Source organism: Perognathus longimembris, chromosome 11 (assembly GCF_023159225.1).
Source record: "Perognathus longimembris pacificus isolate PPM17 chromosome 11, ASM2315922v1, whole genome shotgun sequence".
NCBI lineage: Eukaryota > Metazoa > Chordata > Mammalia > Rodentia > Heteromyidae > Perognathus > Perognathus longimembris.
The window spans coordinates 353,930-363,943 of NC_063171.1; the positions used below are offsets into that span (position 1 = coordinate 353,930).

General features: G+C 37.3%; 1 long non-coding RNA gene across 1 annotated transcript; it reads left to right on the forward strand.

Annotated features, from left to right (window-relative positions):
- The first annotated feature begins 6,520 nt into the window (after nt 1-6,520).
- On the forward strand, nt 6,521-9,792 carry LOC125359653. Its single transcript, XR_007212596.1, has 3 exons — nt 6,521-6,708; nt 6,871-6,874; nt 9,779-9,792. It is a non-coding gene; the product is annotated as an uncharacterized LOC125359653 (long non-coding RNA).
- The last annotated feature ends 222 nt before the right edge of the window (nt 9,793-10,014 follow it).

Genomic DNA, 10,014 nt, shown 5'->3' on the forward strand with positions numbered 1-10,014 from the left:
TTGTGGCACCACTGCCTGGGGCTGAAATCTGGATTCTTAGATCTGCTGTCTTTTTTTCCCCTCCTGGCTTGAATCTCTCTACTGTTATACTGTAATATACTGTTATACTGTAATATACTATTATACTGTAATATACTGTAATAGTAAAACTGGGTTCTTGGAGAGAGCTTAGATAGGGATCTGTTGCTCCTTCACGATCTTCCTCCCGCTCCATATCTATGTATTCTTACACATGTACTGAAATATATATACACATATATCTAAAAATATACATCTATCAAACAAAAATTATATATACATATGTGTATATATACCAAAATCAAAATAAAATGCAAAACTATCATGCAGCAAAATTTGATCAGTATATATAGCAAAACGACAGAGTGATATTCTTCATAAATACAGACATAAAAGCTTTAAATGATGTATTACTAAATATAATAGAGAAATGTATAAAAAGCATTATGTGTTATGACAAGTACAGATTTTGTGTGGATACAAAGGCTATTTCAGTATTTGAATAATGCGCAACATACTAGCAAGTTAAAAAAGAAATATTACACATGTGTAATGAGCAATGCAGGAAAGCATAAAATTAAAAAGTATGGCAAGACACTTGTGGCTCACAGACACTCCTAGACAGTCAGGTGGCTGAAAGCTGAGAATTGTCATTCAAACTCAGCCAAGGCAAGAAAGTCCGTAAGGCTCTTATATACAATTAGCTACCAAAAGGTCAAAAGCAGAGCTGTGACTCAAATGGTAGAGCATTAGCCTATAGCCAAAAAGGTCAAGGACAGTGACCTGGTTCTGAATTTAAGCCCCAGGAGTGTCACAGTCACACACACATTGGCATGACTTGAACACACACACACACACACACATACACACACAAACACACATTATTAAAACTCAGAAAAATAGAAATAGAGAACTTTGTCGAATTGATAAAGAGAATATATGAGGAACCTGCAGCTGACATTATACTTGGTGATAAAAAGTGAATGTTGTCCCCCTAAAATCAGAAATGGGGAAAGGAGTCTTCTCCTTTGTTTTCAAGCCAGCACCGAAACTGTTAGCTAGTAAGAGGGCAAGCACATGGAATAGAAGGACACAGGCGAGATCCTAAAACCACAGCTATTCCTTTTTGCAAAGGACATAATTATTTTTCTCCTTCTGTTCTTCCTTTCCCCCTTCCTCCCTTTCTTTGTGCCAGTATTAGGGCTTGAGCTCAGGGCCTGGACACTGTCTCTTTTCACTCAAAGTTGGAACTCCATCACAGCTGTACTTCTGGCTTGGTTAGTCAGAGAGTCATACAGATTTTCCTGCCTAGGCTGGCTTCCAGTTTCAGTACTCAGAAATAAACCTCCTTAGTAGGTCCTGAGAGCAGTTTAGTAGAGTTAATGTTGAATTTTCAAGCGATGGTTCTGAAACAATTAAACACGTACAGGTAAAAACAAACAGCACTCAATATTCACCTGATAATAAAATGTAAATGTTCTATGTTGAAAGGGGTGACATTGATCAAAATATATTGTATTCATAAATTGCTTTGTTAAATGGCAACTCCTTTATACAACTACTTAAAGATAATAGTAATCTAAATGATAAAAATTCAATTTCTAAAATGAATACTAGGAAGCCAAAACACATTTTGTTATGGGAGGGGTGAAAGAGAGGTCAGACAAAAGTAGAGAAGAGGATGAACACAGTCATTATATTCAGTGTACCTGTGCAAAACTGTAACTATGTAACTGGAGGGTTCCAGTGGGGTTGGAGAGATGGGGGAGTACAATGCAAGAGGCAAAGAATTGCATTGCCATCACTGAGTTGAAACTTTTTATATACCTACTTACAGATAGTTCTATGTGGGTGGGGATGGGAAGGAAAAATTGGGAGACAAGGAAGAAATGACATTGTCCAAAAAGAAATGTACTCATTACCTGACTTATTAAACTGTAACACCTCTATATATCACCTTTATAGTTACAACCTAAAATATATATTTTTTAAAGTTCCAAAAGGATTTCAGGTGTAGGAGTAGGCAGACACTGTCATCCTTGATACCAAATCCCAGTCATTAAAAGGAAGTGTAGATGAATTTAATGTTATCAAAAGTGAACACTTTGATTCCATCAAAGCCCCTTATGAGAGAATGAAAAGAAAAGCTACGACCTTGTCAGAGAAAGCCATATACCTGACAAAGGACTAGCATGTAGGATATATAAAGAATTCTCAAAACTCAATGGTTAAAAAGGGTAGAATTCAATTAGCATTGTCAACAGAAGACATAGGAAACCATGGTCAATACCAGGAGATAACAGGGGAATTAAAATCCTCAGTAACACATCATTACACAACTATCAGAGTAGCCAAAATAAAGAACAATGACAACTGAGAATGCTGTCGAGTGGGCGATTCAAACAGAGCTGATGAGAATAGCACACAGTATAGCTCACTTGGAAAATAGTTTAGTAGTTCTTTAAAGAATTCAACATAAACTAGCATTTGGCATAGCAATTATATCAGTCGAAATTTTAACTAGAATAATTAAAGTTTATTTATATTCACATACAAATCTGTGTATGAATATTTGTAGTAGTCATTCATAATGGCTCCAGATTGAAATCTGGCTATGTGAATGACTGAACTTCAGTACATCCATCTATAGTGTAAAATATTACTATGTAACAAAAAGGAAGGAGCTGTTGATATGATAATCTGGCTGTATCCTCTAGAGAATTATGTTGACTGACAAATGCCAAAGCCAGTAGGTAATACATTATATACTTCCTTTGACATACGTTCTTGAAAACAACCACCACAACAACTACAGAAATGAATAATTCAGTGGTTTGAAACTTTTAACAATGAAATCAACTTTGGAAAAATCATCTGAATTTACCATGTTGAATTTGCACTGTACTGAAATTAAGAGCCATATTGGTCTAGAAACACAAACATATTTCATTGAATATATAAAGTCTTATCTATGTGGTTTTGCAGAAACTAATAAAATATTCTCGGAGTAACAGAAAAAAAACCTGAAATTTCCCATTAAAGACTAGATAGTTTCACTGCTGAAGTTCACAGCTAAGTACCACCATTCCTGGACTAGTTTTCTTCATAATTCAATCTCATTAAGGAGTTTATGTCCCTAAATCTGTTGATTTTTCCTCTAGATCATTGAATTTGTTAGTGTATTCATAATAGTTGCTAATAATACTTTGTATTTAAGTGGTATCAGTTGTAATGCTTCATTTTTCATCTCTGATTTTTATGTTTGAAACTTCTCTCTTTTTTTTAGTCTATTAAGGGATTCATTTGTTGTATATTTTTGTTATGTTATTCATTTGTTTTTTAAACTTAAGTGCTCCAATATTTAGTGTGTACATATATATATTTATTTTTATAATTTTTATATACTCTTGCTAAGTTGACCCCTTTTCCATCACAAAACTAGTTCCCTTGTGTCTTTCTGGCTTTTAATTTAAAGTGTTTTAACTCATCTAAATTTTGATACTCTCATTTTCGTTTGGATCCCATTTGCCTGTAGTATCTTTCTCCATCCCTCCATTTTCCAGTCTACATATGTCCTTAGAAGGAAAGCAAGCTTTTGTAAGCAACAAATAATGAGTTTTTATATTTTTTATCCATTCAATCATGCTATGTTCTTTTGTTTTTTCTTTTCAGTACCGAGGATTGAACAGGGTCTCATCATTGCTAGAAAAAGCCCAAGTCATTTGTGCTACTTCCCCTCACCAGTCCTTTTAGTTTTTCAGGTACAGAATCATGTATTTCCATATTTAGCTGCAACCCTCCATCTCAACCTCCAAAACAGTGAGATTACAGGCATGCTCTACCATGCCTGACCTATTTTTAAAATAAAGGTTTACCAAATTCTTTCAATTGTCTTCTTGGGAATATCTTTATCATCCCATCACTTATTTGTTTTTTCTCTCTTTCTTTGATGCTAGGGGATCAAACCTAGGACTTCACAATTTCTGTGCTTGTGTTTTTCACTACTCCCTCCCCAGCTTTCCTCCTCCTTCATCATAAAGAATTACCCTGCTGGATAAAGTATTCTCACTTGATGATGTTTCGTTCTTCAGAATCATTTGTAAATATCTCATCCCATTTGCTCCTGACACTAGAGGTTTCTGCTGAGAAGTCTGCTTTGAGAAAAACTGGGAAACCCTTATGTCATTTGTTTCTTTCCTTTGCTTCTTTGAGTACCTCTCTTTTTTTAAGTTTTTATTATAAAACTGATGTACAGAGAGGTTACAGTTTCATATGTTAGGCATTGGATACATTTCTTGTACTGTTTGTTACCTTGTCCCTCAGTACCTCTCTTTTTTAAACCCCTCAGTGCTTGAATATAATGTGTCAGCTTGGCTGAGCTGAATCTGCCTGCAATCATTAACTTTCTGTACCCAAATATTTGTACCCTTTGCTAACATTGGGAAGTTTCTCGCTATTATCTCTCAAATAAGCTTTCTGCCTCTTTAGTGTTCTCGTAACTTCTTAAAAACTGATAACTGAAATATTTGTTCTTTTAATGTCCTTTCAAAACTCTTGCAAAGTTTTGTTGTGCATCTTCCTTCTTTTTCTTTTCCTTTTCCAGCTTTCTTTCAGGTAGTCGGCTTTGTCCACGTAGATTTCTCTGCTTTAGGCAGTTTGTTATGGATGCTTTCTATTGTGCTTTTCATTTGATTTCATGTGGTTTTCCTTGGAAGATTTGTTTGCTTTTTTAATAAAAAGCTTTCCAATCTCTCTAAAGTTCTTTTTTGCTTTTTTTAAAAAGCTCTCTAATCTCTGTAATGTTTTTTTAAGTCTGTTTTAACATGGCACTGAATTATTATTTAGGCTTTAAAATTATCACCAGTAGTATAGAATAGTTGTAATTCAATGTATTAGTTTACGAGTAGAATGCATCGTGATCGGTGCCAGCCTTTCCATCATTCTCCCCCATTGCTCCTGAATTTTTTGATTTTTTTTTAAGTTTGATGAGTTCATAATATGAACATTTAATAATTTCTGCCTGAGAGTTCATCAGTAATTGATTACCTGGTGGTCAGTTTCTGGCATCTCATTTGTCTGCTAGGTGACCTCATCTTCATACTAGTTAGAATACAATGATATTAAATGTTGAAAGATTGTTTCCTCAGTCTTCATAATCTGGCTTTGTTTGCCCTTTTCCCCCTCAAAAATTCAAAGAAGACCACTTATTTTCTCCACCTCTGTGCTCCACATTGCTATCTCAGTGTTGTACAATGTGCTGAATCTCCTTTAACCATGAGCCTATGGTTGGTGTATTATTTGGGCACTAGAAAATTCCACAAAACTCACTTGACATTACTCTGTTGGTGTGTTGTTGGAGATGGTGGGGAGGAGAGTCTAAAGGTCATATCCATTCCTATCATACTCCATAAGTGGGCCTAGATGCCTCATTTGCTGCCACTGACCTGTGACCAGGCACTGTGGGATTCTGCCTGCCACTGGGTCTCATCCTGGAGGGAGAAGGCCCTGTGTTCCTGAGCAGGGATGTGCTGCCTACTTTAATTTCCCCAAGCAGAATGACTCTCTCTGGTTTTCCATCCCTAGTTTCTGATTTGGGATAGGAAGTTGTACAGTTATGGATGCCTGAATGGTAACTTGTATTTTGAATCACAGCCTAGAGGCAGTGTGGCTGGAGCTGGAGAAGGCCTGTGATGTCTGGCCTGCCTGCTGCTTTGGGACACTCACGGGGGAGGTAGCTGTAGCCAGCTAGAGGTGGAGGCCAGCTGGCGCCATAGGATTCTGTGTGGCATTAGGGTAGACTCCCTCTTAACCCAGGCACTGGCAAACATTGTTTTTTTCTTGGTTTTAGATGTCATTAGGGTTAAGTCCCGTGCTTACTTCCTTATTCTACCCATAAGCAGAGAGCCCCTAGGCCATCAGGCTGATATGGGTCCAGATGGCTTCGTTGCTGCCATTTTGTCTATTCTGATTTTTAAGGAAGTACTCTGAAAAGTCAGAACATGGCCAAATACATTTTTCTCCTCTATTCCCTTGACAGAACAATCACCAAGTTGTGCCAGCCACTGTCTGATGTGGATCCGCTGGAGTAGCAGCAAGCTGCCCCGCCATTATTACTACTTTTCTATTTAGTTTAAGTTACTACATGTATTTCACAGTACACATTCCAAGCTTCACAATGATGAAAATTATCGTTCTACTCTACATAGCTTACCAGGTCTATGAACTTTAACAAAAAAATTATTTCCCCTATTTCGGGTGATATGTACATTACTGTTCTTTTGCTTAGTAACATCTGTTCCCTCTTTCACTCATTCCTTCCTTCCCATCCCCAGTCATGAATTGCTTAGTTCACTTTCATCAATGTCTGATGTAGCTGGTGGTCCTCTGCTATATTATTATTGTTATTGTTATTATTATTTTCACCCACTTTCCACTCATTCTGTGCCTTCCTCCCAGCTTCCCTAGGGTGTGCTTGTGTATAACCCATATATGAAAATTCCATTGCATATAGGTATCACATTTTTTTAATCCAGTCATCTATAGTGGGGCGTTTGGGTTGTTTCCATATCTTGGCTATTGTGAATAGTGCAGCAATGAACATGGAGGTCCAGGTGTCCTTGTCGTGTCTTGGTTCCTGTTGTTTGGGATAGATGCCCAGTAGTGGTATGGCTGGGTCATAGGGTATGTTTAGTTTTTCCAGGAACCTTCAGACTGCTTTCCAACATGGTTGTACTAGTTTACATTCCACCAGCGGTGCAGTAGGGTTCCTCTTTCTCTGCATCCTTGCCAGCATTTGTTGTTGTCTGAATTCAGAATGTAGGCCATTCTTACTCAGGTAAAGTGGTATCTCAGTGTTGTTTTTATTTGTATTTCCTTTACATCCAGGAATTTTGAGCATTTCCTCATGTATTTCTTTGTTATTTTTATTTCTTTTGAGAAGTTTCTATTTAGTTCTTTGCTCATTTAGGGATTGGTTTACTAGGCTTGAAAGGGGTTACTTTCTTGAGCTCCCTATATATGATGGATATTAGGCCTTTGTTTCATTGCTGATGAATATTTTTTCCCAATTGGTTGGCTATCTTTCTAGTTTTTATCTATGCCTTTAGCTGTGCAGAAACTTTGTATTTTAATATTGTCCCATTTGTCCAGTCTCTCTCCTATCTGTTGTACCCCTGTGACTATTTTCAGGAAGTTTCTGCCTATGTATATAAGTTGTAGTGTCTCTCCCACTCTGTCCTGCAGTAGTTTCAGAGTTTCATGTCAGTTTCTGGGGTCTTTAATCCACTTTGAGTTGGTGTTAGTGCATGGTGACAGGCTCGGATCCACTTTTAGTTTTCTTCATGTGACTGATCAGTTCTCCCAGCACCAATAGTTGAAGAGGCTCTGTTCCGCGCCCCCCCCCCCCCCCCACTGGATGTTTATGGCTCCTTTGTCCAAAATCAGCTGACTGTATGTGGTTTTATTTATGGGTCTTCTAATCTATTCCATTGGTCTTTGGGTCCATTTTTGTGCCAATATCAACCTGCTTTTCTTATTTAGTAGAGCTTAAAATCTTGTATTGTTATTCCTCCTGCGTTACTTCTTTTGCCTAGAATTGCTTTGGCTATTCTAGGTCTTTTGTTGTTCCATGTGAATTTTTGGATTGATTTTTCTAATTCAGTAAAGAATGTCATTGGGATTTTGATGGGGATTGCATTGAATTTGTATATAGTTTTTGACAGTATGGCCATTTTTACACTATTGATTCTGCCTAACCATGAGCATGGAATGTCTTTCCATTTCCTTTTGTCCTCTTTGATTTCTCTCTTAAAGTTTTTATAGTTTTCATTAAATAGGTCCTTTACATCTTTGGTTAGGGTAATTCCTTGATATTTTATTATTTTTGAAGCTATTGAAAATGGAGTTGTTTCATTGATTTCCCTTTCTACTTGTATACTGTTGGCATACACAAAGACTACTGATTTTTTTTTTTTTTGGCCAGTCCTGGGCTTGAACTCAGGGCCTGAGTACTGTCCCTGGATTCTTTTTGTTTAAGGCCAGAACTCTACCACTTGAGCCACAGTGCCACTTCCAGCTTTTTCTATATATGTTGTGCTAAGGAATTGAACCCAGGGCTTCATGTATATGAGGTGAGCACTTTACCACTAGTCCATATTCCCAGGCCCCAGACTACTGATTTTTGTGGATTAATTTTGTATCCTGCTACTTTACCTAATTGGTTTATTATTCCTAGGAGTCTGGGAGTGGAGTTTTGGGGTCGTTCAAGTATAAGATCATGTCATCTGCAAAAAGAGATATCTTAATTTCTTTTTTCCCTATCTGGATCCCTCTAATATCCTTTTATTGTCTATTGCTCTGGTTAAGAAATCCAGAACCATCTTGTTTCTGATTTTAGGGGAAATGTTAGTTTTTCCACATTTAGTATAATATTAACTGTTGGTCTGTCACATATCACCTTTATTGTTTTAAAGAATATTCCTTTTATTCCTATTTTCTCCAGAGCATTTAACATGAATGGGTGCTATATTCTGTTGAATGCTTTTTCAGCATCAACTGAGATAACTATGTGGTTCTTTTTTCTTTTTTTGGCCAGTCCTGGGTCTTGGACTCAGGGCCTGAGCACCATCCCTGGCTTTTTCCCGCTCAAGGCTAGCACTCTACCACCTGAGCCACAGCGCCCCTTCTGGCCATTTTCCATATATGTGGTGCTGGGGAATTGAACCGAGAGCTTCATGTGTAGGAGGCAAGCACTCTTGCCACTTGACCTTGGCTCTGTTGATGTGATGAATTACATTTATTGATTTTAGTATGCTAAACCAGCTTTGCATCTATGGAATGAAGCCTACTTGGTCATAATATATGCTTTTTAAAAATTTTGTTTCTGGATTCTGTTGGCTAATATTTTATTGAGGATCTTTGCATCTGTGGTCATTACAGAGATCGGCCTATAGTTTTCTTTCTTTGTTGGATCCTTGCCTGGTTTGGGGATGAGTATGAGTTTGGCTTCATAGAATGAGTTTGGGATAACTCCCTCCGCTTCTATTTCACAGAAGAACTTGAGGAGTATGGGTATTAATTCCTCTTACATGTCTTGTAGAATTCCATGGTGGATCTATCTGAGCCTGGGATTTTTCTTATTGGAAACCTTTTGATTGCTTCCTCTATCTCATTCTATGTTATTGGCTTATTTAGTTGATCTATATCTTCTTGGTTCAGTTTGGATAATTTGTATTTCTCTAGAAGTGAATCCATTTCTGCTAGGTTTTCCTTCTTTAGTGAGTATAGGTTCTGCAAATAGTTCTTTATGATCATTTGAGTATCCTGTATGTTGTAATTTGTCCTATGACATCTCTAATCTTATTGATTTGCATTTCTTCTCTTTTTTTTTGTTAATCCTGCAAGAGGTCTGTCAAGTTTATTGATTTTCTCAAAAAATATACCAGCTATTATTTTTCATGCCCCTAGACATCTAGAATATTCTATGGTCCATCAACACTTGGAAGTAGAGAAAAACAGCAATTGTTCTGTTAATATCCCTTTAAAATTCAGAACATTAACTGCATGCTCCATTATTTTCCAACCCCAGGGAGAAGTCAGAAGTTTGGAGTTTCTACCCTTCATTCTTTGCTAAGCTCATGAGGGACTATGACAAGTGGCTTTTCCACACCATTGCGGTCTCAGTGGCCTCTGTAGACTACACTGGGAGTAACACCTATTCCAGCTGGCACTCAGAATCAAGGACAGCAGATGAGGGTCTCAGTAGTTCTCTGAGAAGTCTGTATGTTTAACTTAGGTTTCTACTCTCTCTTCTCTCCACAGGAAGAGCACTGAGAGTTTTCGCTTGGCCATGTCATTTTAAGGAAGAGGTAGGGTGGGGGTGTGTGTGAAATGCAACACCAGTTTTCCTCCTGTCTTTGTTTTGAATGGCAATGCAAGATCCTCTTACCTGGTTTCTAGGTTTCTCACACACAAAATTGTTCAGCTTATTGTAGAGTT